The following is a 24,913-nucleotide window of genomic DNA, read 5'->3' as shown; positions in this document are numbered from 1 at the left end:
AAAAGCAACTTCGGAGCTGTCAGCACAGCAGCTGGGGGAACAGGCCAAGAAGCCAGATGCTGCTGCTGAAAGACTATTTTCCACAAGGTTTGGGCCTGTGATGTTCATCTCGGCCCCATGTGTGGCCCTGGGCATGGGGCTTTATTGCTGGATAAAATAACAAAGGCAGGGAGAGGGGGGAATTGCGTGCATGCCTGGGGGCTGACTTATAAAGTTAAGGCAGACAATAAGGAATGGAAAACGACCTTCCAACACTATCAGGAATTAGAACTCTGTACATACCTCTCTCTAAGGGGTTTGTTTATTTGGAAGGCGACCTAACACGTGGCATATTTTAACTTGAAGCTAGGTATCAGGTTGGTGACATCCCACCGCTAGCTCATTGAATCAGACACATTCTAGCCTTTTCTTTTGTGATCCCCAGAATAGTCACATATGTGAAGTCTTCTGCTATTGATCTTTGTGTCAGATAAGTGGAATTTTTTCTCATTTTACAGATGAATGAACTGAAAAGAACCTTACCTGCTTAAAGAAATGGGATGTGGCTCGCTTAAAGTTATTCCATTTGACATCTCCAGGCATAGACCTTCTGGAGTGCTGAAGCTTTGTCTTTAGGGCTTACTCCTGGACTGCATCCTCCAGCTTTCTCTCTCAACTTCTTCACTCTTCAGGTTCACCTATTTCCATCACCTGTTCTCTCCCCTCCCCACACCCTGGACTACTGATATAGGAAACCAATATATCTCCTTTCATACTCAAAAGACTACTGGAACATTCATTTCTTGATTTCCTGGAAGAGCAAAGCATTTTTTTAAAAAAAGATTTTATTTATTTATTCATGAGAGACACAGAGAGAGGCAGAGACCTAGGCAGAGGGAGAAGCAGGCTGTCTTTGGGGAGCTAGTTGTGGGACTTGATCCCAAGACCCGGGATCATGACCTGAGTCAAAGGTAGATGTTCAATCCCTAAGCCACCCAGGTGCCCTGAGCAAAGCATTTTTAAAAAATAAGAATATTTGTACTGGGAAAAATTTCTGGAAACAGGCTGGATAGATAGTTAAAATCATCTTGAAGTGTGAGGAAATGATTCCTTATGCATCAGGCAAATGAAACAGGAGAAGATAAATTGTAGAAATCCAGCTTTGTTCATTTCCTGAAGTTTTTTGGGGGGATGAAAGAACTTTGCCATCATATTTCTAGGGTGTCCACTCTTGGTTTATTCATCCCCTGACCCCCAATGAAAGAGAGCAGATGTAGGACAAATGAAAAATATCAGGTCATCTAAAACTCAGATACCCTGTAGCTGGTATTGCAGTGTGGTTCTGCCTCGACACATTTGTATAGGGCTGGGGAAAGTTTGAAGATCTTGGGGTTTGCTGGCCAGGTCACTGAGGCTGGGGTGAGGGGATGAGTTTTGAATAGGCATAAGTAGGAGATGTTCTCCCCATTGGGTTTTTTTTTCTTGCTTTCTGAGGTTTTCTTCTGTTTTGGAGCAATACGAAGTTCTCACTACCTTAGCTTGAGTTCTCTCCATAAAGCAAAGTCAGAGAGAAGGGCTTGTGTGGAGGTAGTTTATTTCAGGAAGTATCTCAAGGGAATAGGGGAGAGAGAGAGAGAGAGAGAGAGAGAGAGAGAGAGAGAGAGAGAGAGTTGGGAGGGTTGGGAATAGTGACAGGGAAAGAGGGAAGCCAAGGTAAGGTGCATCATCGAGCTGGTCGCCACCTTGGGCAATCGGGACTCAGTTCATTGGGAGCTCTATGAGGAGCCATGGAAAATGCACCTCAGGATTACCTGCCTAAGACAGAAGTGGGGACCATTCGCTCACTGGTTCCCATGCTCTATAGGTCAAAATTTGTCCTGTGGGCTTAACTTCCTCGAACTTCCATGTTTGTGAAATGTGAGTGATAAGATATCCCATGCTGCCATGTCAGAGAAGCCTCCCAGACAGAACATGAGAGACTGTGGGTGCAGTCAAGGCCAAGCTGCTGTCAGGTGTACCTGTATGGCTGATTGTCACAGCGATGGCTTGAGTAAAAGTTGGGCTGAGAGGACCTACAGGGGAGCTAGAAGTATCTGACAGCTATGCCTCCATCTAGATGTGACCCTGGCATCACAAAGTGGCCTTGAAATTCAGAGCAAAGCACGGTTTTTGGGCAGATGGTAGGCCCTCCACAAGACTGGTTTGTATTCCATCTGATTCATTGATTTTTCTCTGAAATTCGCCCTGCTGTAGGATTATAGGATGCTCTGCTTTCCCCACATTGGCTTTAGACACAGGATGGAATGGGAATGTGGCCTCGTGTTGGACAATCATTTTCTGCATAGCCTGGTGGATGAGTCAGGGTCCCAGCAGACACCAATGGCATATTCGAGAGGGCAAGCCAAGAGAAAGGTTTAGGTACACAGGTTTGGGTACAGTTAAGGGAAGCCAGCAATATTGGAAAACCTTACCACAATTAGCCTGCAAGAATGAGAAAGGGCACAGTTCCTGAGCCCTGGGAATGATAGTTGTAGCTGGAGTGGAGGGCTGCAGGAGAGGAGCTGTGGTTTTTAGGAAAGGATGTGTCCAATTTGTGGAGACCTAGCAAGGAAGGTGCAGGGGGAACAAATACCCTGACCTCCCTCTCATCTTGCCCTCTGATCTTCTGCTAGTGCCTCCCATTGGCCAACCTCAACTAGAAGCCAGAGAGCAGGGGAGCCCAAGATGAAGTCCATGTGGGTCAGCCTTCCTGGACACAGAGCAGAGTGGAGAAGCGTAGACGGTGGATCTGGAGGGATAAGTGGCAGACATCCAGCAGGGCTAGTGTGCAATGTATATTGGCAGTTAGTCGTTCAGTTCTGTCTTATTGGGTATTGAGTTCTAGTCACGCCTACTTGGAAGTGGCTTGCTTTAGTACAAATAAGGAGTCTTTAGGCCTAAGAAGTGCCTGGCTCAGTACAAATCTAACTGTGTGTGTGTGTGTGTGTGTGTGTGTGTCAGAGTGTGGCTAGGTGGATCACCATGGGATTTTAATATATTCAGTTACTTGGAAAACATTTTTTAACAATGAGATTAGAGAGATATTTATTTACTATGTAAAAATGGTGTTGGCTCGAGGACAAAGAAGAGAAGGGGGAAGATGAGATTAAAAGCAAATTCATGGTTTGCGGTGAAAGTGAGGAAACTTCTCTCTCTTCTAATTTCCTTTGTTGCTATTTTAGTGCAGTTTTTGCAATCAATGAAAAAGAAAGAGAAGCCACTGGTCACCTCGATGAGCTTGTGTAGGCTTCTGGATGGGCATGCTGGCTATACCAAGCATCTTGGATGAGGAAGCCTTTAAACATGAAAATTTCTTGCCTGAGTCTTGGAAACTTAAACTAGAATCCATGTGAGGTTCATTTTAATAGAGCCCTCTAGGTTTTTAAGCATTTTTTCCCATAATTACTTCTGTTTTCTTTATAAGCAGTTTTATGGGGAGTGGAGGGGAGGTATTTTACTTTACCCCTTCAAGTGGCTTGGTGCCCGGTTCCCAGGTCACTGTGGATGCAGAGTGAGATTGAGCGTCTTACACAACTTCGGATAAGTGGGACATCCAATATTCTGAGGCCTGTCCTTTCTTTTGGGGAGGCACAGGGAGAAAGGTGGTGATTGCTGGGTGTGGTGCGAGGGGGTCGGGGGAGCCAGGGTGTCCCAGAATGCTGCAAAGGGCAGCAGCTCTCCCATCTCACCTCTCCCTGATGGGGAGGCTGCAGCACCTGCCAGTCAAAGCTGGTATCATTAATGTTTATCAGTGTCCACAGACCAAATACCAGACCCTGTTCCTGGCACATGAGGAGTGGGGACGGGCAGCTTTAGTCCTTTTCTTTCTAACCACAACTGCAAACCTGACACCAATATCTTTGGACTGTCATGAGAATTTACCCTGAGAAAAATGTTTTAGTTGAAAGGTATTGTTTCTGATCTCATGGACTATGACCAGTTGACAAGTTATCTGAGCTGAACTGGATCGGGGGCCTGGCTTCCAGATGTGAACTGGTAGTTTGGTTTTCCACATTCTCTCACCCCTATCTGCCCAAAAAGGATGAAAAAGAAAAAAAATGTGTGCGTGTGCACTTGTGTGTTTTTGAGGGGAAATAGCTAGCTGGTTCCTGGCATATATCTGATGTCTTCAGGTTGGGACCGTGTCTAATGAGAATTTTGTTTGTATGAAATAGAGATGCCTGCTATTCTAAGTAAACTGCAGCAAGATAGTTTTCTGTGTTAGCTCAGTGCAAAGAACCAGGATAGGCTTATGGCACAATTTACCAGCAGCTGATTATGGCCTCCAGATTTGTAGCAAAATTAAAAACTTAAAAAAAGACTACCTGGTAAAGTGTCTTTGCCTCAGCATGATTGCTTCATATATATATATATTTTAAAGATTTTATTTATTTATTCATGAGATACACACACACACACAGAGGCAGAGACACAGGTAGAGGGAGAAGCAGGCTCCAAGCAGGAAGCCTGATGTGGGACTTGATCCCGGCTCTCCAGGATCAGGCCCTGAGCCGAAGGCAGATGCTAAACCACTGAGCCACCCAGGGATCCCCCATATTTTTATCTTTGGTAAGAAATTCATTTTGAGTGATCTAAAATGTCTTAAATGTCAACTGTGCATTTGAGATGGAATCTAATAAGACAAAGAATGGGCCTATCACCTGTGAAGGGGAAGTGGAGGGAAATAGAATAGAATAGAATAGAATAGAATAGAATAGAATAGAATAGAATAGAATAGAATAGAGAGGCCTAGCTTAAGGTGCTTTCACGAGTTCTGGAGATAAATTCACAGTCTGTGCATAAGTCCCATTTGTTCCCATGCCAACCTTCCTGCTTGCCCGCTTGCTTTCTTTCTTTCTTTCTCTTCTTTTTTTTAAAAAAATATTTTATTTATTCATTCATGAGAAACACAGAGAGAGAGGCAGAGACATAGGCAGATGGAGAAGCAGACTCACTGTGGGGAACCTGATGCAGGACTCGATCCCAGGACTCCAGGATCACAACCTGAGCCAAATGCAGACGCTTAACCATGGAGCCACCCAGGAGGAGGAAGCCACCCTTCCTGCCTTTTCTAAAATTGGAATTTTGTCTGTGTACCTGTACTTCCAGCAGCAGGGCCTGTGTCACAGTAGAAATCTTTCTAGCTTTGGAGCTGGATATAACCTGGAAATAGTCCAGTGAACTAAAGGCAAGACTTTTTTCTGCGCTTCCTTTTCTTAATTTACAAAAGAGAATACTAATTGCTTACCCTGTAAGATCCTTGTGGTGCTTACATGAAACAACACATACAGTTATCTTACATTAACTTTAATCATTATTTAAGTAATTTTAAACTAGATCTTTCCTTACTCTTGCCTGACTTCCTGAGCCCTCAAATGCAAAAAAATGTGAAATACGGGAGGCAAGGTGCTGGACCCCAAAGAGAGAGTGTGTGGGGCTGATAAATTAGGAAAACGGCATGACACCACATTCGGAATGGTTGAAGATGGGCAGTGGTAACCGTGTCTGCAAAACATCGTTTTGCCAGCATGGGCAGCGCTCCACACTATTTCTAAAGGGCAACCTAAATTCAAGTCTGATTTCCTGGAGGGTTTCAATCCACTTCCAAGCCATAGTGACTGGACAAGTGATTCTCAAACCCGGCCTTTTCTCAGGCCCCAAGTCTCTGACCGAGAACTCTCTCTGGCTCTGCTTTGTAACTGTAGCCGGGCCGCACACAGGAGATCCAGTGCAAGTGCAAGGACAAGACAAAAGCATTAAAGATTGTTTCAAAATCAGAGACAAATGTAAACTAATATAAAAATAACAGTATTCTCTTGACCCCATATTTTTGAGGCTTGATGGGCCTCTGAGCTCTCTAACGTATTGTTTCATGGTTTAATCTGCCTTGCATTGCTCTGAATTTAGTGATGCCGGGAGAGCAAGGGTATGGGACTCTAGGAACTAAAACAAAGAACAGAAAAACAGGGGGTGCTTGGAACATTAAATTTTTAAAATATTTTTTGTTTTCTTTTCAGAAATGTATCTCCTTGTACTGTTGAAAAAGAAATCCACACAGAAAGTTTTTTTTTCAAAGAAGTCAGTGTGTGTGTGTGAGATAGATCGCTATATATTTATGTTTGTGACTGATAGATTTTGTTTATCACATTAGAATAATAAAGAAGGGGCAACCTGGGCTCAGCGGTTTAGCGCCATCTTCAGGCATGATCCTGGAGACCTGAGATGGAGTCCCACATCAGGCTCCTTGCATGCAGCCTGCTTCTCCCTCTGCCTGTGTCTCTGCCTCTCTCTTCTCTCTGTGTCTCTCATGAATAAATAAATAAAATCTTAAAAAAAAGAATAATAAAGAAAATATTAGTATAGAACAATAGGGGACTTGAGTGCTTTCTTCCCTTCCTCCCTTTTTCTTCAAAAATTTCTAAAATAAATCTACAAGGTAAAATATAGGGATGTAAAAAAAAAAAACCCACACAAAGGTGCTCTAATAGTTAATGTTTAACAATTTGGAAATGAGCTATTTATTTGTTGTAACTTTAAAATTCAATCTGTTGTGTTTATCAAACACCTATTAAGTGCCTAGAAAAAATAAGTAGGCTCCTCAGTTCTTATTCCTAAAAAGCTTACAGTCTTGTTGGAACCAGGGTGGGTGGAGAGCCTAAACACATAGGAAATAGGGTTATGGTAACCCAAATGAATGTATATAGACGCTCAAGAACTTTTGAGGTGGTGGAATGACCCAATGATGGCTGGAAGGCTAAGAATGCTAGAGGTAGAGTCGGAGATAAGACCATATGGGACTTTTGAGAGGTTTTCTTCTTCTTACAAAAGGGCCCCAATAAAGCAATTGTTTGTGTCCCCCACTAACCCTGGCACATATGGAGGCCAAAGAGTGAAGCAAATATTAGTGCCACGTTTCCTTTCTCCCCTGAGCAGAGAATGTAAGCAACTGGAAAGCCCTTCTCACTTTGCTTCAGGAGACAACAGACCTAAGTGATTTTCAGCAAACCTGTTGTCAGTCCAGATCTGCCAGAAACAATGACCAGACCTCAGCTTCCAAGCCTGGGCTGTTCTAGAAGACCATAAGCTCTGTGACTTGAAGTTGTTTATTCTCCCTGGATGCTCAGAGTGGGGCTTTGGCGCATTGTGGTCTGTGCCTGATTTTAGCTGGTTGAATTGTATTAGTCTTGATGCTACGTTTTTAATTTGAGGTCCCTGGGATCTTTCCAGTCTTTCAGTTTAAATGTCACCACTCAGGGAGGTCTGTCTGGATGGCCCTACCTTACGTGGTCACAGCCTCTCTTATTCTTCAGCACAGCATCCTGTTTATTTTGCTGGAGGCACTTGTCGCAAAAGAATTATTTTATTAGTTTTGATGAAGAGAGTGCTCCCTCCATACTAAGACAGCATTATGTGTCAGTAGTTTTAGAGAAAGGAAGGCTAAAGTCTCGAGAGGGGTTTTAACTCTCTTTTCCAATAGCCTTCTGGAAGTTTACATATGACTACAGGTCTGCCGTCCTTCCCTTGCTGAGTATCACAAGGTTTCCTCTTTCCCAACTGAGTGTCATGACCCCAAGGCCCTTCTCTGTAGGTGCTTAGGCTCATCTGGAGTAATTCCAATGTGGCTAGACCCTGGGAGTGGTGGGCCCAGTCTCCAGGTAGTTGGCACTTGTGTCCATCTGTCCAGTGCACTTTTGATCAATGTCAAAAATGTATTTTGAGTTCTGAGTCTAGGGTATCTTTCTTTGACCTCTACTTATATTTGGTACTTAATGTTTGTCTTTCCTGCTGGATTATTCATACCGCAAGGAGAAGGACCATGTATGTCTTGCTCTTTCTCCTATTCCCAGGGTGTCTGACCTGTACAAGGTCCTCAGTCAAGGTCAATCTTTGCTTCTTCCCATCCCCTCTAGCCACTTTTTAACTTCTGAAATACCCTCCAATTTCCCAGCACCCGTGTAACCCATTTGACCCACCCAAACTTATAGGGTGATGAGGAAGGAGTAGTAGAATCACTGCTTCAGATTCTTCCACTAATTGTTAACGATCTGTCTTCTGGGTTTGGGAAAGAGGTGGAAGATTACAGGGAGTCCCCAGAAGTCACCCCTCAACTCCCCATGTTTCTCACCCCCCAACCCAACTTTTTGATTCAGCCTGGCAGTTATTTGTTTTTAATTGGCCTCTCCTGTCCTCTTGCAGTCTCTCAGCCCAGCTCCCTATGTGGGCCGTTCTTGTTCTTGGATGCTTGGATCGCTCTTTATCTCCTCGCCATCTGTGTAAGGGGATCCTGCCAAGATGATCAGATGTGAACTCAGCGCCAGAAACATTTTAATTAATTTATGGTGATAAAATGCGAAAAGAAAACCAATGAGGAAAGTCTGGGCCAAAGAAAATTAAACATAAGAGGAAACAAAGAAACTGGAGCCATGCGGCCTTGGAAGGAAGGGCCTGGTTGGCAGAGGAGCCAGCAAACACTCTCTCTTGCCCTCTTCACTTTTTTAATAACGCCCAAGTGGAAAAGCCACAGAGGACCCAGAAACTGGAGGGAGGGGAGGGAGAAAACTGAGTAGTTTGCTATTTGTCTTGACTTCTGGATTAGGTCAGCTGAATGTGGGTGTGGAGAAGACAGACAGCAAGGCTGTAGGATTGCAGACCCCTGTTATAATAGGGGTAGCCGGTGTTTCTCAGGTAAGCGGAAGACGGAAGTGTCTTAAGCTAAGTCAGTATTTAAAGTAAGTACGGCTTCACTGCAGCCTGGCAAACACTACTTGGGTTGGGCCATGCCTAGATTGGGAAAACACTAAAGGAAACTGGTATTAGCTGGCTTTTTCCCAGCTGAGATGAAAACAGGCTGGCAGTATTTATTTGTTGGCTACCAGGTCATTTGACTTATTTGCAAGGTTTTTCTCCCCCTGCTCCTTTTTTTAAATGTGAAACACTGAATGCTGAATAAGGACAAATTTTGCAGTGACTATTTCCAAGTGAACTTTCGATGAATATAAGAAAAAAGGGAAATGCTTGTGAACCAGCACATAGGAGTTCTATCAAAAAAGGAATTGTTTTGTATCTAATTTATTTGGATATTTTATTTTTATACATATGATGGTCTTAATCCAGCTGGTGTAATTCAAGGAAAATAATATATTCTTAAAAACAACCAGGAGAAGAAAAAGCAGTGAAAGGAAAAGGGGACATGTTAGTTGAAGGCAAGGAAAGAAATTAGCCAAACTTCTCAGGAGTAATCTAGAGCACATATTACCATTTTTTTCTAATGAAGAGGGAACTATTTAAAATCAAATCAAATCAAATAGGTTTATGTTGAATTTAGTAATGGATCATTTTTACACTGATTTAAGAGAATAATAGAATTTTAGAGCTGTAAGTGATTTTACACTATGGGTCTGAATCAGAACTACCTGGAGAGGTTTTCTTTTTCTTTTTAAAAATTTGCACAATTGAAGGGTGCCTGGGTGGCTCAGTCAGTTAAGCATCTGCCTTCATTCAAGTCATAATCCCAGGGTTCTAGGATTGAGCCCTGTGCGACGTGGGGCCAGGCTCCCTGCTCAGCAGGGTGTCTGCTTCTCCCTCTCCTTCTGCCCATGCCCCTTGCTTGTGCTCTCTCTCTCACAAATAAATAGAATCCTTAAAAAAATTTACATGATTTGGCTTCACCTAACAGGGCTTATAGGGTGAGGGATTGTTATATGTATTTGATAAAGCCTGCAAGAGATTCTGATATGTATTCCCATTCATTCATTCATTCATTCAACACTTATTAAGTGCCCACTATGGGCTAGACACTATGGCAGGTGCTGAGAACATTATGGTCAAGAGAAAAAGACATGGTCCCTCCCATCATGGAGGTACGGTCTGTGGGTAATGTACAATCCTTTCATTGTCAGTTAAAGACACTACTACTCTGAGAGTTTAAGTGACCTTCCCTGGATCACCCAATTAGTAGTGGTAAACTAGAATGGAAGGTTATATCCAGATCTCTCAATTTTTCTTTCCATATTCTTTCCATTAGTTACCCTTGCTGATTTTCCGTCTTTTATTTAGACTAATATTAAAATATTTGAGACTCTAATTGTACTGGGCAACAGCTAGTTTCGGATCTTGGTTGAAATTCTTGCTCTACCATGTGTTAGCTTTATGACAGTGGGTAAGTGTATAACCTCTAGCAATGTCCAATCCCCTCATCTTTAAAACAGAATTGTACCTATCACACTGAGATGGAGGGAGTAGATGTGACTATTCTACAAGACAATATAAATGGAAAAATCTGTCCAGAGGCTACAAATCTGGGAGAACTCAATTATTGGAAGTTCTGTCCAGTTCTGTGCTGGAGGCCCCCAACCTTAGTGGGTATTGCTGAGGGTAGGGAGTGGGGGGAGCCAGCCTGAGACTTGGTGGAGCGATCAAGTCTCCTTTATCCTTTGGAATGTGCTGACTCAGTGTTGGGCCTGTTGGCATCAGATGAGTCCTACCATTTAAGCAACAATGGTATACTTAGGATGCTGGTTGGTCTCTGGGGCTCATGAGAAAACACCGGTAGTATTTCCAGAGAAAGCGAGACATTCAGAGTTGGCACAAAAAGAATCTGAAATCGGAGGTAGCAGTCAGCCCTGGAGACAGAGCCTGGAGTATAGTGGCAGTGATTTCAGAAGCCCTTATAGAATGGCTTCTTGGTTTTCAGTGCAGACCTGTCAGCCTTGCCCCAGAGCATGTTGTGGTTACTTCTCATGCTACCTCCTGCTGATCAGCTCAGCAACCTTGGCCTTGGCCTGAGTCTTATGCAAGTTTCCCTGCCAGGACAGAAGTCGCCACCCAAGCTTGCTGTAGGTACCAGAACCAGATCATGACACCATATTAGAAAAGAAGACATGAGAAGAAATTGGTCAGATCAAGAAGTTGGTTGGATGTACCACCAGCAACAAGAGTCAGATTTGTAATGCACTTCTAAAGTCTTTTAGATCTTTATTATTTAAGAGAATATATTGCCTCTTCTAGGAATATGGTCAAGGGAAATGCATATACATGTCCACCGGAAGACACATAAAAGAATATGTATATATTCCGTATATTCAAGATTAGCAGCATTGCATATAATAGCCCCTAGCTGAACACTACTCAAATGCTCATCAGCAGTAGGATGGAAAAATACATAGTGGTATAATCACACAATGGGATGTACAGCAACAAGAATGAACAAACCATAACTACATGAAAGAACATGGTGGACTCTCACAAATAGTAGGGAGTCAGATGCAAACAAGTACTTACACTAACTCCATTTACACATAATATTCAAAACCAGGCAAAACTTATCTATGATGTTAGAAGTCAGGGTAGCGGCTACCTTTGGTGAGAAGGGCAATAACTGGAAATATATGCAAAGTAAGTTTCTGGGTGATATCCTGTTTCTTGATTTGAGTGTCGGTTGTGTGGGATTGTTGAATTTGTGAAAATTCATTGAGCTACATACTTATAAATTTTTTGCCTCAATATCTACATACTGAGTTTCAATGAAAAGTTTACTAAAAAGAATGTGTTAACATATCTGCACCATTATCAACATAGATTGCTGTCTGGACTCGAAATCTGCCATGTGGTTTTTCTACCGGTAAATGATAAAGTAATACTCAGTGTTTTATTTTCTTTCTTTCTTTCTTTTTTTTTTTATACTCAGTGTTTTCTTATGGCTGGCACAGAATAGGCATTCAAAAAATATTTGTTGAATAAATGAAGGATGGGTCGTAGCTTTTCTGTGGGACAGATAGGCTATAAAGTAACAGTGCCAGGGCGTTATGTAAGAGTGCTTGGGGAAATTTCTATTATCAGAGATTTTCATGTTCTAAACCACTGTGTCAGGCATTTAGGAGGGGAAACTCACACTTCCTGTGCACCATCTGACTTAAATTGGTGTGTGCAAATAAATGCAAGGTACTCTTCATTGGTGATAGAGAGCAGCCCACACTTAGGATAACCTCCCTGTAAGGAGCTCTTCGTCTGTTCCACAGCCCCCAGAGCCCTCCATTAGGCCCAGTTCAGCTGGATCTTTGATGTCATCTCTGTGTAAAGGCTACCCAATCATTTTCTCTTGGTCTTTTTTTTTTTTTTTTTTTTTTCTGCAGCAGAGGAAACTTCAGCTTTATTGAAATCACTGGCTATCGGAAGGGAGGTAGGTGAGGGACTGGGGTAGATAGGTGATGGGGATTAAGGTGAAGGGCACTTGTGATGAGCACCAGGTTCGTGTGGCAGTATTGAATCCCTATCTTACACACCTGAAATTAATAGTACACTGAGTGTTAACTAACTGGGATTTAAATAAACACTTAACACCCCACTGGTTCCTGACTTATTTGACCACAAAACCTTGTTTCAAAACATTTATCTATTAGTATCTCCCAGTACTTTGAAAAAATGCTGCTTAAGCACTTTTGCAAGCATGTCTCATCTCAAGAACATGCCGACATTGGGAACACCCAGAAATCACACATAAGATGGCTTTCCAAAATTAGTATATCAAGAAGTTTAAGTCCATGATATGAAAACTGTAGATTTGTCTTTCTTTGAGGCACTTGTTTAATAGTAAATATGGCTAGGAAAGCCACATTTAGAGGTGAAAGTCAGTCTCTCTCTCATTCTCTCTCTCTTCCCCCGCAAACTTCCAAGCAGCCAGGTATAAACTAGGCTGTCTTTGTTCATCCAATAGCCTGGAGTCTAGGGTTTCTAGGAAAAGAGACAAATGGCTCATGCTGGCATTGTCCAATGCTATCAAAGGAGTCCCTCTTTTTCTCCCTAGGTGCAGTCTCCAAGTAGCACCCCCCAAAGCTATAACAGTACACACTTCTTGGTGCTCTTCTTTGTAGCAGGGTAAAGCACAGCCCGGACAGCTTCTGAAAACACCTCATGCACTCCATCCTGCAGCAGGGCCGAACATTCCAGATTCCAGACTTCACTGTCCCTGCTTGTTTGGCCAGGGAAGTGCCTTGCTGAGGAGTTGTGGGCACTAGGCTCTGTTCCTTCAGCTTCTTCACTGTCTCAACATCATTCCGCAGGTCTCTCTTGGTCCCTACTAGCAGAACAGGTACATTGGGGCAGTGATGGGAGACCTCCGGGTGCCGCTTATGCCTCACATTGGCATACGAGGATGGGTTGCCAATGGAAAAACAAATGACAAAGATATGTCTGGGGGTAGGACAGCGTTCGCAGTCGGTCATACTCCTCTTCGTCAGCTGTGTCCCACAGGTTCAGGCTGACGATCTGGCCATCTACAGAGGTCTGGGCGCTGTAGTTGTCAAAGACAGGGGGGATATACTCCTCAGGAAAGGCATTTGTTGTGTAACTGATGAGGAGGCAGGTCTTCCCGACAGCCCCATCTCCTACAACCACACATTTGATTGTCTGCATTCTTCCCTTAGAGTCCGTGGAGTCCATGAACTGCTAGAGGCTAAACTTCAATAGATCCTAGAAGCCGCCTCTGAAGTGTGTAATATTATGCGTATGTACATAAGTGAATTTTTCTGGCAAAGTGGTCGCCTCCTATGCTGTTCACTGTGGCAGGCAGAGGCTCCAGGGCAACTCTCGCCGGGGTGGGCAAGGCTCGGAGGGCTGGGCGCCACATCCGGGCAGCTACCCTCTCTTGGTCTTTGATGAGTAAAATGTGGGTGGGAGATGTTTCACCTTGGGGCACGGCTTGTGGTAAGGCAGAAAATGCCTCATCTTGTTGGGGTACAAGAAGGGAAATTAAAAGATATCATGAACTGGTACACAACAGATTGACTCTCAGGTCTGCCAAACATCCTCCAGGAAGTATGACAGGGCATGCACACAGAGTTGCCAAGGGGGACACTGTGGAGGTACCAGCACTACAGGTCACCCTAACTCCAGCCTGAGTGGAATCTCTGTCAGTCTGATGCACCTTCTAGTCAAACCTGTTAGGAATCTAAAGGTGTCAAGAGTTTCAGAACTCATTTAATTAAGCCACAGAAAAGACCTGTGGAGGTAATTTTCCATTAGAAGACGGGGGAGGGGGTGAACGTGCAAATATGCATCACACATAGATCCAGTCCTGCCCATAAAGCCTGGATTTTGTTTCCTTTTCAAAGGCCCATAAAACATCATACTCTGGAACTCAAATACAACAAACAGCACAGTATCAAGAAATGTGTGCCCTTTGAAACCTGGTTTCCAAAGATGTGATTCCTTTGACTTTAAAGGTAGCTGCCGTTGGGGTGCCTGGGTGACTCAGTTAAGTGACCAACTCTTGATTTTAGCTCAGGTCAGGATCTTAGGAGTTATGAAATTAAGTCCCACTTTGGGCTCCATGCTCAGTGGGGAGTCTGCTTGAAATTCTTTCCCTGGGATCCCTGGGTGGCTCAGCAGTTTAGCGCCTGGCTTTGGCCCAGGGCATGATCCTGGAGTCCTGGTATCGAGTCCCACATCGGGCTCCCTGCATGAAGCCTGCTTCTCCCTCTGCCTGTGTCTCTGCCTCTCTCTCTCTCTCTCTCTTTCTGTGTGTCTCTCATGAATAAATACATAAAATCTTTAAAAAAAATTCTTTCCCTCTGTTCTCCCTCCCACTTTCTCTCTCAAATAAATAAATAAATAAATAAATCTTTAAAAAAATATAGCTGCCCTTCTCTTGGCTCTGGTGGTACAGACCAAGAAGTCTTGGTTTTCTAAGTGCAATTCTAGAACAGAGTTCTTTATACCATGTGGAATGGTGGTGAGCTAATATTCCACTGGGGTGTCTCAGAGGTTTGCTTCTTTTTAATTATGAAGTTGCTAAACCATCTTGTGTAACAGGAGTATCTGCATTTTGCCAAATGTCAAATAATGATGACATTTGCATAGAGATGAAGTCAAGGGGTGAAGCCTGTCTTCCAAGGGCAGTCTGGTTCACAGGGTCTTGTGGAGCCCATCCTAGAGGACTAGATACCCTAGGTTTAAGTGCTCAGGTCTCTTGGCCTTGAACATTATCCTTGGAGGACAGCCATCAGTGGGGTAAGCCTCTGGTGGCCTCTCCTCTGCCAAGGGCTAGGGCAATCAACACAGTAGGAGAGAGCAGATGTAGTGGTTGGGGAGGATAGTGGAAAAGAGCTGGGAAGTGTAGGATTTGGAAAAAACAGAAAATGCCAAAAGACCCAGGTGTTGAAAGACAAACCAACAAACATACAGTTAGCATTGAGCCCTGGGTTTTCTATGAATAATCCTTCTCCTCCTTCTGCTTCTAACACTGAAACCCCTAGATCCACTTTGGGGGTGACAAAAAGGCTTCCCTTTTATACATTTGAGAGAGACAATAAGAAAGCAAGGTTTATTGATCGTAAAAATCCCTGCAGATCTGGCCATGTGAACTGTGGGAAGGTCCACATTCATGTGTCCCTCTTGGGCATTTGTTTTTTTCTCTGCTACAGGGCAAAGATATTAAACTTTATGATCTCTTAGCATGAAAGTTCTGAGTTCCATAGTATCTTCCAAACAGTTTGCTAAGGAGGTGCTTCCACCAGAGGCTTCAGTTAAAATCTGAATGTGTATCCTATGAAAGATAATGTTGTAAGCCTCATTAAAACGAATACTTCAGGTCAGTTGCACTTGCCAAATATACTTGATACTGGGATTCAGGACACAGGCTTGACTCATTTATATCAGAAGAAAAGGGAGGAACATTCTGGAGAAAGGGGAACTGACCAAGGAGCTCAGGATTGAGTGATGTTCTATGGAGAATGCTCTGCCCACTATCTGACAGGAGGGGTTACTTGAGGCAATTGGCAAGATCCTGGAGGTGGAAGTTTTTTACCCTCATAACTGGCATCAGGAAGCTGGAACCCTTCAGGATAACTTAAGGCAGCCAACCTTTGAAATGGTCCTCAATGGTGCCTGCCTCCTGATATTCACAGTCTTGGGTAATCTTCTCCCATTGGGTAAGGGCTGGACCTAGAATCTTATACCTAATACATGCAAGGGTAGGGAAGGTCTATAACATATTTGTCATCAATACATGCTTACTGAATAATTCTAGTTTCCCCAATGAAAACCTATTTCTATCAGTCATGATCCTAGTAATCAGACCACAACTTTTGTTTAAAAACAATGACCCATTTATGACATTGAATATGTTAGATTTATGAGCCTTGAATTGAAGAAGAGCATTTGTAGTAGCTGCCTTCAGAGTATGGGTTTCCTGAAGAGAATTCTAGCCAACCACTACAAGTCTGTGCATCCTTTTTTTTTTTTTTTTTTTTTTTAAAGGTTTATTTATTTAAGAGAGAGAGAAAGAGAAAGAGAGAGTGTGGGCAGGGGAAGGGGCAGAGGGAGCAGGAGAGAAGCAGACTCCCTGCTGAAGACTTCCCACTGTAGACTCCCTGCTGAGCAGAGATCCCTGATGTGGGGCTTGATCTCTCACCTTGAGATCATGACCTGAGCAAAAATCAAGAGTCAGATACTTAATTGAGTCACTCAGGTGCCCCTGGTCTGTACCTTCTTGGGTAAAATGCTTTCTTGAGCCTGTGCAGCTCAAGCCCCGGACTTAAAGCTTAAACTAAGTCATACACAATGTCCCTCTGCATATGCAGACATATTTTAAAGCAAATTATTTACCACCAGTGGTAAATAATAAGTGGTAAAACCCTTGCAGAAGGGTTCTTGTTCATGTTGATGGCCAAACCCCTAGTCTCCTATTTTTCTTTAAATTTATTTCTTGCTTTCTCATTCTCCACCTAGTACCCTGGGGTCTTTCTGACACTTGATAGGACTAAAAGAGATGATTCTTTGGCCAAAGATTTCAGTTTCTTACCACTCCATAGTGGGGTTCAGAAAAAGAGATGAAGAGTGAAGGGAGGAGTTGAGGTGGTGGACCTGCACTAACTTTCGGCTCGCAGAGCCATGGACTCTATGTCCATGGCTGTGGGAGGTTGTACAGGTGCAGCAATCATGGCTTAGACGTAGTGGGTGTCCCAAGGCTCCATCCATGCTAGACATCTGGCCATCAGGTCTCCCTTTTCTTGGACTGGGCTGGCTGACATATCAAGAATGACTAGACATTCTGGGCCGTCCAGGCTCAAAATCTCATCAATGTTTTAAAAATATTTAGCTCAAAGCCAAGCATGGCATTGGTACCTACATTCTAACCACTGTCCTTTTAGGTGCTCTACCCAACACCTTTTGAAATGCATCAGCCCATTTTATATTAAAGATCTTCAGGCTTCCAGGTCTCTGAGGGCAGTTGGGTGACCCAAGGCAGCAAGCCTTATTACTAGATGGAGTTTTGGGGTTTAAGGCCACAGAGAAGGTATCTTGGGAACTCCTTACAAAATATTCCTAAACCAGTAAACAATGAAAATGAAACAGACTGGGTGAAGTTTTGCAAAATAAAAAATAAATTGACCCTTTCCCAGAATAATTTCTTTTTCCTTATTTTGAAGGAAGCAGCTGGTGGTAGGCAATGGCTTAGCCCTGCCTCCTCTTATCCCCATGGGCTTCAGCCATTCATTAGTATCCTACCTTTGCTTATGGTTACTTATTCCCTTTCCTCAGAAGATCAGAGTTTTAATAGTAATCCTGAATCAATTGAGGAATTGACTTTCAGCACATGCACGCACAGGTTTGGTGGACGTGCATGATATAGGTGCAGAGCAGCGGTTCCTGCACTTCCTGAGAGAGTGCCAACACCCATCAAATATGATTTGGCCAAGGAGTGAAAACAGTGAAGCCCCCTGGAAGCCCCCCAACCTTTGGTCTCTGGGCTGGTGGGGACCACTTGGATTGTGCCCACAGAAACATGTGGTCCTATTGGCTCCTCTGCTCGGGGCTGAGTTTGCGCTGACCAAGCTCCAATTGTGTTTTGCTTTCTAGCCCGCCTCGGTGGGTGAGAAGGGAGCAGGTTTCTTTTGGGTGGGGAGGAACATTCCTTTCTTCCTGTGGGGAAGGTGGTATTTATGTTTCTCAGAAAAGAGGTTCCTGGAGAATAACATATTGCTATATGCTTTGGCTGTTTGGGATAAAAAGAGAACAATTTAAGCAATCTATTTCCCCTCTGAAGTGCTGTCAGAAGGGTCAAGAGGGAGTACAACCTAGGAGAGCCCTTCTTCAGATTTAGTGTGTGAAGAAAGCAGTGGTGCTGAACTCTGCTTACAATCACCTTGGAGCTTTTTAAAAAAAAAAAACAAAAAAAAAAAACACACACACACACACACACACACACCAATGCTGAGTTCCACCCCAGACCGATTAAGTCTGACTCTCTGGGCGGTGAAGCCCGGGTCTTGGTATTTTTTAAAAGCTCCCCAGGTGATTTTCATGTGTGGCCAAGGTTGAGAGCCACTGCAGTGGAGTATTGTGTAGTTTATATTAAAAGTGTGAGGGAGACGGAATCGTGATTACCTGAGGTTAATGGGGGGAAAATGTTTTCTTTGAGTCAGGCATTGTGCTGGGCACTGGCCTTATATAATCCCATGATGCCCACAGCAGCTGCAAGGTAGGTGATGTGTCAGTATCTCCATCTTACCAAAGAGGAACTAGGGCTTAGAAAGATGAGCTGATTTGTACAACGTTACCCCGCTGGGAAGTGGTAGAGCTAGAATTTGAGGTAAAATCTATGTGATTTCAAAGCACCCAAACCGCATGTTCCTGCAAAGGACCTACCTAGGAGCCAACAGAGAGAAAGGGCCACAGGCTCTAGTGTGTGTATGTGTGTGTTCGTGGTGATGGTAACAGGGCAGTCAATAAAGACAGGCAATTTCAAGATAGTTTTAAGGGCGAATTCCAAGTGTTCATCTGCTGTACAGCTTTCATTGGCCCTTCCCACATTTCCTGCTGCTCGTATTTTCCTTTCCCCCTCCCATTCATTCCTGCTTCTTCTGGCTTCCCAGAAGGTAATGTGGGCCAGAATATAGTACATATCAAAAACAGAATTCATTGTCTTTCTGTCCAAACCAGTTTCTTCCCCTGTGAGCTGTGCTCTGCAGAGGTGTACCTTCATCCCACTGGGCACTCTAGCCTGAAAACAGAGAGACTTGTCCTCAACCCTTCCCTCATCCTATATGCCCCTGTGTTGATGATGGAGCTTGGTCTAGAACCAGCTCCTAACTATGTGACATCCTCCTCCTTTCTCCTCCCTATTGCCATCTGACCATTGCACGATCCTCTCTTTTTCTTTCTCCATAATTTGATAATGTCATGATAGAAGGAGAATATTACTTATTTAACAGGAATAAGACACAGTGCAAACTTCTCTGGGTATGCCTTTTAAAAAAATTTTTATTTATTTATTCATGAGAGACATACACACACACACAGAGGCAGAGACATAGGCAGAGGGAGAAGCAGGCTCCATGCAGGGAGCCTGATGTGGGACTTGATCCCAGGACTCTGGGATCATGCCCTGGGCCGAAGGCAGGCACTAAACCGCTGAGCCACCCAGGGTTCCCCATGGGTACACCTTTTCAGACAGTTTTGATTTGAAAGCATTTTCTACAGATTTAAATAATGAAATATAATCAGCAATGATGGAAGGCAAAAAAAATCCTAAAACTGGAAGAAAATTAAAGCAAATGAACTCAGTTATATTTCATATAACATTATGGAATAACATTACCATAACGAAGGGGAAAAACTGATTGCAATAATTTATAAACACAATAATTATAAACACACATAACGAAGGGGAAAAACTGATTGCAATAATTTATACAGTCAATTTATGACTATATACATGCAGTCTTGAAGAGGCTCAGGAGATGGGGACAAGAGCAAAAGGTCCTGAACTCTTCATTGTAGGTTTGCTTTTGGGAAAAACCCTTCTGAAGCTCTTTTAGATGTACTATAGGATTGAGTAATGAGTGAATTAGTTCATCTTGTCGGAACCAAAGGTTGTCACTGTGGAATAAGAGGTACAAATGTGCAATAGGGAAATTGAGAGAACCTGGGGGGGGGGGAATGGATTGGAATTAGAGGCACTGGGGTGGACTCAGAATTGTGTGTATGTGTTGTGTATGGATACGTAACTATGTATATTTCCCAGTTTTGTCCACTAAAAAGGGCCAAGAAGCAATGACACCTTACTAGCAATGAGCACATTTAGTGCTCAGATCTTGTTGTCTAATGCCATTCCTCCATAAAGGGAACTAGGGCTCCTTGGAGAAACAGATGATTCCAGGGCTGAAGCAGGGTAGGTACAGGATAAACCTGGAATATCTTGTTATGCTAGAAATTGAGAAAGTGCAAGAAAAGAAACCAATAACAAGCAACCAATGGGCTCTACCACTAAGACACAGGAGCCAGTTAGAAGGGATTCCCAGTTGTCAAATCAGACATAATTTGAGCACTAAAGTTAAAGATAGTAATGGATTATAAAACACTGAAGAAAAAGGAATCCATGAGCCCATACTGATCATACCGAGATGAATAAATTAGTGAAAGAGAGGGAAAGGCTCATGCTTATAATGGAAGGCCAAGCACCTATTGGTAAATGTAGAAGGGGTGCTGACTTTGGAGAGTCATCATTTTGCAACCACCATAGTAAAATTCCTTCAGGTAAAAATTATCATTAGATACTAAGTCTAAGAGAGAAACTTTGGTAAACAGTATATTTATATAACCTTTAAGTGTCTTCCCTCAAATTGCTTATTAATAGCAAAATAAAAGATAATAACTATACATAGAATGGAGAAATTGAAAACACTTTGACTGGAGATCAAAATTTGTATCACAAGTGAGGGACAGAAGGACACTGTGTACCTCCAGGACACAGTGCCATTCATAGATCAACCCTCCTGGGAATGCATCTGAATCTAATCAATAGGGAACATCAGACAACCCAAAATGAGCAACATTCTATTAAATGAAGAGTTAGGAGGAGACCATTATTCAACAATGTCAATGTTATGAAAGACAAAGAAAGGTTGAGGAAATGGTCCAGATTAAAGGTGACTACAGAGACATTATGACTACATACAGCATGTGGTCTGAGACTGGGTCCTATACTGGAGATGGAAGAGGGGGGATATGATAAACGACAATTTTTGGGTAGCTGAAAAAAACTGAAATTAGGCTGAAAGGGTGAAATTTTGCATTAATGTTCATTTCACTGGAACTGACAACTATGCTGTGGTTATAGGAAAGAATATTTCCACTTAGGAAGTATACATTGAGACGTTTAGGGGTAAATAGCCATGATGTATGCAACTTACTCTCAAAAGGTTCAGAAAAACAAGTATACACAATACATACATATATACATATTTTTTAAGAGAGAAAGAGCAAGAAAATAAATGATAAAGCAAACAGGGCAAAGTATTAACGATAGGAAAATCTGGGTAGAGTGTATATGGGTGTGCTTTGTGCACTATGTGTGCAACTTTTTAAAAAGATTTTATTTACGTATGTATGTATGTATTTATTTATTTATTTATTTTGGAGAGAGAGAAAGAGAGAACGCGAGTAGGAGGGAGGACCAGAGGGAGAGGGGCAAGTAGACTCCAAGCTGAGCACAGAGCCTGATGCAGGGCTCCATTCTGTGACCCTGAGATCATGACCTGAGCTGAAGTCAAGAGGGGGAAGCTTAATCCACTGAGCCACCCAGGCATCCCCACTATGCATGCAACTTTAAGTTTGACATTATTTCAGGAAAAAAAACAATTTAAGAACAAGCAATATTAATTCTCTCCAATGTACTATATAGTAAATTTGGACGCTTAGGATACCACCAGTTCACAAACTCATATTCTCATCAAATGTAACAGTGAGTTCTTCATACAATAAGTGTGCACTAACAACATAAGCAACATAAGAAGTTTATTTGTTATGGAAGTTGAGATCATACTCAATGTTTCACAGTCAAATGGTTCCCCCTACTAAAACAGATAGAAAATCAACTGTATGATAGGATAAAAATCCAAATTCCTTAGAAGGCTGTCCAAAGTCCTCACTGCCTGTCCCAGATTTCCTCTGCCCTCACCCCCGAGCCTCGCGTGTGTCTCTCACCTTGTTGTACTTTCCAGTCATTCTCTCAGCCCTGTCACCCCCCTTTCTGTTGCATTTCTGTAGGTCTTTGTGCATGGCATTTCCTCTGAGTGCTCTTCCCCCACCTGCTTGCACCTGCTACGCCAGGCTCAGGAGAGTCTTTTGTGCCCATCTCTTCCCCACTCCTTAGGGTGGAGTGACCTCAGGGTGATAGCTGGGAATGGGGCAACGGGGGAATAGTCCCACCTGGAAAATTTGCACCACTTCTTAGAATCACTGGAAAATAGTTTGTTTGTTTGTTTGTTTTTTTTCTGGTATCCAAATCATCAAGATGTGAATCTGGAGGTGCCAGGGTTGTGTTTTCTGGAAAACTGAGTCTGAGAGAAGGATGCCTACTCACAGAGAGAAGGACATGAATGAGATATAGAAGCAAAGAGCTGAGCATTTCATCCCTCTGTCCCTAAGGCTAGATACACATTTGCCCTATAGTTTAGTTAGGTGAGCCAGTGAGTTCCCACCACCCTCTACTCTTTCTGTGTTGGGGTTACATTTCCAACACTCGTACCTAGCAGAGGCCAACTGCATCCTCAATTGTTTGAAGGAGTTTGGGAGCAGAGACAGTCATGCATATTTCACATGGTACCTAACACTGTCTGGAGCACGTAGAAGATGCTCAGTAAATCCATCAGACCCACTTTATGGAACATCCACAGTGGCCTGGGCATGTGGCTGGCTAACTGATCCTGCTTGTATTTGTGATCCTGTGGAACCCATCAATCGGTGTGTTGCAATATTTAAATTGTATTTGTTTGAGATTGCAACAACCAGCCCTTTTTATCCTATTGGTATCTATAGAGAACATACTTTTCTTTTCTTTTCTTTTTTCTTTCTTTTCTTTTTTCTTTTCTTTTCTTTTTTCTTTTCTTTTCTTTTCTTTTCTTTCTTTTCTTTTCTTTTCTTTTCTTTCCTTTTCTTTCTTTTCTTTTCTTTCTTTTTTCTTTTCTTTTCTTTCTTTTTTTTTTAAGATTTTATTTATTTGAGAGAGCAAGAGAGAGCGCAAGTGGAGGGGAGGGGCAGAGGGAGAGGGAGGGGGAGAAGCAGACACCCTACTGAGTAGGGAGCCTGATGTGGGGTTTGATCTCAGGACCCCAGGATCATGACCTGAGCTGAAGTCAGATGCTTAATAGACTGAGCCACCCAGGTGCCCCTAGAGAACATATTTTCTGAACCCCAAATCCAGACACATGAATAGGCAGGAAGCAGTTTAAAAGACATGATTTAGAAGCTGAAATTGCAACGTTTCTGGGATATTTTGCTTGTTTATGTGAATAATTACAGGGATAGCTACGTGTATCACATGTTTATTTAAAAATTCGTTTTAAGAATATTCTTTTGGAATTTGACAACACCATTGGGTTAGGTGCTCCCAGAGTAGGGCTGAAAACCAGAGGCACCCAACGGTGATGTCTCTGAGTCAGACACCCATCAAAACTTTATCTCTTAACATCCAGGCCGTAAAAAACAGCATAGCTGAGCTCCAAAGTTCTATTTTAGATTTGGTTGCTCAATTATGTTAAACCTTAAAATAGAAGTGTACCAAGCAGACACCTCATTTTTCAATATAGAATTAAGTTCTGCCTGATAACGGATGGATACTTTCCACATTAATGTAAAATGTGAGTATGCATTGCGAGATAGTGTAATGCACTCCAGGAACAGGCCGTGATATATTTAGATACTGATTAGAAGTAAAACTGATACATCATTCCTTATAATGTACATGAATAGTACCAGCGCATAACAGTGCCTCTTGGGACTGAGGTCATTTATTTTTCCTCCTGGATATATTGTTTATATCATGTTCTCTCCCTCATGTTATATATTAAATTGTTTAATGTAAGCCATAAGAGAGCAAATGTCACTAAAGGTCTTCCCCCACACCCCCTAAAAATCTGAAGAATCAAATCTTCTAAAGCAGGTGATCTGTCAGTTTTCATTCCTGAATGTCATTGGTACGTACGGCTTTTCTTATCAGTTCATTTCACATTCCCAAATCAAATGACTGGTAATCTACAACATCTGAGCAGAAAGACTGGGGGCTTCCTGACTTTTATGCAGGCTACTTTCTGGGTTCCAAACGTGTGTCTACGGGAATGAAAGCTTCTTTGAAGTTACTAGGAAAATTAATTTATTATTAGAAAGTTTCCTAAGAGGTGGAGACTGCTTAAAGTCAGATTGATAATAACTACTATGATTATTTTCAGAAAAGGCTTTGTGACTGACTGTGTGTGTGTGTGTGTGTGTGTGTGTGAGAGAGAGAGAGAGAGAGAGAGAGAGAGAATAGTGGTAGAAGAATAAAGCAACTGTATGTCTTGGAAAACTGGATGGTCAAAAATTAAAGTGTTCTGCTCTGTTATCATCAGCACCTCTTCCATCTAGAACTACAACAGCAATAATCACCATTGTTGAGGCTTCCAGTATGCCTGGCAGTGTGAAAGAACTTCATATACACCATCTTATTTAATCCGCACCAACATAAATCCATGGCGAGGTGGTTATGATTATTCCACATCAAATCAATCAGCAAATCTTATTGTCTGTGCCTTCAGAATAACTTCTGCATCTGTTTCCTAACACCTCTCCTGTGACTGCCTGGTCTAAGCTGTTCTCGTCTCTTGCCTGGATTACTGTAAAAGCCTCCTAATTGGTCTCTCTGCTTCCCTCTGGTCTCTGTGGTATTCGTTAGTGCCGTTCACCCAACATCCCATCTTGCAGGCACATGGTAGGATTGTACTTTCCCATTGCCTTTGAAGTTAGATATGGTCCAACAATCTGCTTTGGCCAGTGAAATATGAGTGGAAGTGATGCATGTCACTTCCAGGTTGATGTGTCAGAGCCCATGCATGTGTCACCGTTCTCCCCTTTCTCTCTG

General features: G+C 42.7%; 1 long non-coding RNA gene and 1 pseudogene across 38 annotated transcripts in view; one reads left to right on the top strand and one right to left on the bottom strand.

Annotated features, from left to right (window-relative positions):
* LOC119876491 overlaps positions 1-24,913 on the top strand; it is a 309,631-nt gene that overhangs the window by 20,372 nt on the left and 264,346 nt on the right. For all 38 annotated transcript variants that reach the window (XR_005363295.1, XR_005363296.1, XR_005363283.1 and 35 more), the window contains exons 4-5: positions 498-671; positions 8,215-8,703. This is a non-coding gene — a long non-coding RNA (uncharacterized LOC119876491). The remainder of the gene's footprint in view (positions 1-497; positions 672-8,214; positions 8,704-24,913) is intronic.
* LOC610920 lies at positions 12,765-13,576 on the bottom strand (annotated as a pseudogene).

The sequence above is a fragment of the Canis lupus genome, chromosome 8 (assembly GCF_011100685.1).
Source record: "Canis lupus familiaris isolate Mischka breed German Shepherd chromosome 8, alternate assembly UU_Cfam_GSD_1.0, whole genome shotgun sequence".
Classification (NCBI taxonomy): domain Eukaryota; kingdom Metazoa; phylum Chordata; class Mammalia; order Carnivora; family Canidae; genus Canis; species Canis lupus.
The sequence above is the reverse complement of the archived record's forward strand: the minus strand, read 5'-3'. Positions and strand labels throughout refer to the sequence as shown.